This window comes from Narcine bancroftii, unplaced genomic scaffold, assembly GCF_036971445.1.
Source record: "Narcine bancroftii isolate sNarBan1 unplaced genomic scaffold, sNarBan1.hap1 Scaffold_134, whole genome shotgun sequence".
Lineage (NCBI taxonomy): Eukaryota > Metazoa > Chordata > Chondrichthyes > Torpediniformes > Narcinidae > Narcine > Narcine bancroftii.
The window spans coordinates 120001-123929 of record NW_027211869.1 but is presented as its reverse complement, the minus strand read 5'-3'; positions in this window follow the sequence as shown (position 1 = coordinate 123929).

Below are 3929 nucleotides of genomic sequence, written 5' to 3'. Positions count from 1 at the left end.
ACTCATGAACCAAACGGACGTGGGGCAATTCGTGAACCAGGCAGACGTGGGGCAACTCGTGAACCAGACGGACAGGCAACTCGTGCATCAAGCTTTCGTGGGGCAACCCGTAAACCAAGCTGACCTACGAACGGCAATTAGTTAAGCAGAAGTGCCGGGCAACTCGTCAACCAAATGGACGTGGAGCAATTAGTGAAGCAAGCAGACCTGTGGCAACTCGTGAACCAGACGGCCAGGGAACTCGTGAATCAAGCTTTCGTGGAGCAACTCGTAAACCAAGCTGACCTACGAACGGCAATGCACCAGAAGGACTGGGCAACTCATGAACCAAACGGACGTGGGGCAATTCGTGAACCAGGCAGACCTGGGGCAACTCGTGAACCAGTCGGACAGGCAACTCGTGAACCAAGCAGACGTGGGGCAACTCGTGAACCAGACGGCCAGGGAACTCGTCAATCAAGCTTTCCTGGAGCAATTCGTAAACCAAGCTGACCTACGAACGGCAATTAGTTAAGCAGAAGGGCCGGGCAACTCGTCAACCAAATGGACGTGGGGCAATTCGTGAACCAAGCAGACGTGGGGCAACTCGTGAACCAGACGGCCAGGGAACTCGTGAATCAAGCTTTCGTGGAGCAACTCGTAAACCAAGCTAACCTACGAACGGCAATGCACCAGAAGGACTGGGCAACTCATGAACCAAACGGACGTGGGGCAATTCGTGAACCAGGCAGACGTGGGGCAACTCGTGAACCAGACGGACAGGCAACTCGTGAATCAAGCTTTCGTGGGGCAACCCGTAAACCAAGCTGACCTACGAACGGCAATTAGTTAAGCAGAAGTGCCGGGCAACTCGTCAACCAAACGGACGTGGGGCAACTCGTGAAGCAAGCAGACGTGGGGCAACTCGTGAACCAGACGGCCAGGGAACTCGTGAATCAAGCTTTCGTGGAGCAACTCGTAAACCAAGCTGACCTACGAACGGCAATGCACCAGAAGGACTGGGCAACTCATGAACCAAACGGACGTGGGGCAATTCGTGAACCAGGCAGACGTGGGGCAACTCGTGAACCAGACGGACAGGCAACTCGTGAGTCAAGCTTTCGTGGGGCAACCCGTAAACCAAGCTGACCTACGAACGGCAATTAGTTAAGCAGAAGTGCCGGGCAACTCGTCAACCAAATGGACGTGGAGCAATTAGTGAAGCAAGCAGACCTGGGGCAACTCGTGAACCAGACGGCCAGGGAACTCGTGAATCAAGCTTTCGTGGAGCAACTCGTAAACCAAGCTGACCTACGAACGGCAATGCACCAGAAGGACTGGGCAACTCATGAACCAAACGGACGTGGGGCAATTCGTGAACCAGGCAGACCTGGGGCAACTCGTGAACCAGTCGGACAGGCATCTCGTGAACCAAGCAGACGTGGGGCAACCCGTAAACCAAGCTGACCTACGAACGGCAATTAGTTAAGCAGAAGTGCCGGGCAACTCGTCAACCAAATGGACGTGGAGCAATTAGTGAAGCAAGCAGACCTGGGGCAACTCGTGAACCAGACGGACAGGCAACTCATGAATCAAGCTTTCGGTGGGCAACTCGTAAACCAAGCTGACCTACGAAAGGCAATTAGTTAAGCAGAAGGGCCGGGCAACTCGTGAACCAAGCTCGCCGGAGCTTGACGAATCCAAATCCCAACTCTCACCCTTGCCTGACCTCTAAACCTGACCGATACGCTGCTGCCTGCCCAAATCCTGTCCCTAATGCCAAATCGAGACCAGGCCCTCACCTGAAGCCGAAGAATCAGCTTGCCGTCAACACCAGCCACAACCCTGAGTCTTATCCTAACCCTAACCCTAACCCTAATCGCTACCCCCACCTCATCCCTAACCCTAACCCCCACCCCAACCCTAACCCTAACCCCCACCCCAACCCTAACCCTAATCCCAACCCCAAACCGGAACCAAATATTAACTCTGAGCTTAAACGTACCCCTCACCCAAACCTTGTGTCTATCCCTAAACCTGACCCTAGCCTTCAACTCTCACTCTAACACTAACACTCTAAAACTAACCAGAGGCCTATCTTTTATGTGCTCACCCATTGCTGAAGCCCTAAGCTATCCCCATGCCCCTCAGCCCAGTGCAACACTCACCCTCAGCCACTGGACTGCACTTGGCCATTGCCTGCACAAGGTCACCCACTTCATCCTGGTGTGCAACACCTGATCCTAAACTAAGCTTTGACAAACGGACCTTAGGCACTGAAAGGAACCTGGGAACATACCCGACGGTTGGCTCCAGTGCTTTGGCCATATTCTGACGATCGACCTGCCGACTGAATCTAAAGATCACCGCGATGCACCCGTCATCACGCCAAGAGATGGGGACATCCATCTGGGCAAGGCATCGGAAAGTGCGTGTGACTCGATCCAAAGGGCAACAGAGAGAGAGAGAGAGAGAGAGAGAGAGAGAGAGAGAGAGAGAGAGAGAGAGAGAGAGAGAGAGAGAGAGAGAGAGAGAGAGAGAGAGAGAGAGAGAGAGAGTGAGTGTGTGAGAGAGAGGGAGAGTGAGAGTGTGTGTGGTGGGTGAGGGAGCTTGTGCATGTTTGTGACAGAGGGAGGGAGAGAGAGAGAGAGAGACAGTGAGTGTGTGAGAGAGAGGGACTGTGTGAGAGAGGGAGAGTGCGAGAGAGAGAGTGCGAGAGAGAGAGAGGTTGTGTGAGAGAGAGAGGTTGTGTGAGAGCTGAGCGAGTGTGTGTGTGTATGTGGCTGTGGGGGGGCTTGTGCATGTGTGTGAGAGAGGGAGAGTGAGAGAGAGAGAGAGAGAGAGAGAGAGAGAGAGAGAGTTTGTGTGAGAGAGAGAGAGCGAGTGTGTGTGTGTATGTGTGTGGGGGGGGGGGCTTGAGCATGTGTGTGAGAGAGGGAGAGTGAGAGAGAGAGACAGGTTGTGTGAGAGAGGTTGTGTGAGAGCGAGAGTGAGTGTGTGTGAGAGAGAGGGAGAGTGAGAGACAGAGAGAGTGTGAGAGCAAGAGTGTGTGTGTGTGGGGTGGTGGGCGGCTTGTGCATGTGCATGAGAGAGGGAGGGAGAGAGAGAGAGAGAGAGAGAGGGATACAGTGAGGGAGTGAGAGAGTGGGAATGTGTGAGAGCGACAGTCTGCACTCGAAGAATGCACCAAATCTGCCCAGCCGTCCCACGCAATCAGAACGCTCGAGACCCAGGGAGCACAGTCCCGACCGTGGAACTCATGAACCACAAGGACACTGTGTGGAACTCGTAAACCACCAGGATATGGCGTGCAACTCGTGAACCACAAGGACATAGCCTGCAACTCTATCTGCGGCACGGGGGACCCCACCCAATACACCCGGGCCTCTTGTGGTACTGGAGCCACCGTGCAACTCGTGAACCAAAGTTGCTGTAGGTCACATGAGCAACAAACGCACCAAGTGGCACACAAGCACAGGAAATGAGCCAAGTCCAGTCTTTGCAGCTCATTGAGCAGACACCCTGCCCCCAATTGCTGCCTGGGGCCGGAGTTGGCGCACGGGTTGCACGATCTTCGGCCGCCGCGCGGCGGCCGAAGATCGTGCAACCCGTGCGCCAACTCCGGCCCCAGGCAGGCTTGCCCCCACTCCCCCCCGCCCGCCCGCCCGCCCGTGCATTTCATGAACCAGACATGCTGGGGGTGGAGGGGCAAAAATGGTGTCAACGTGGAGCCAAAGAAGGGATTACAACTACAGTCTCTCTCCCTCCCCCTCCGCTGCAGCTGCAGCTGCAGGAGACGGCTGATGGCAGGGCTCAGGCTCCCAACTCGTAGCTCCTCCAAGCTCGGACACGTGTGTCGGTGCAGCGGGACCCAGCCAGCCCCTGACACTTGCTGCCTTCTCATCTACCTCATACCGACTTCCCCAACACCTCGCCCATCTCCGTCGGTG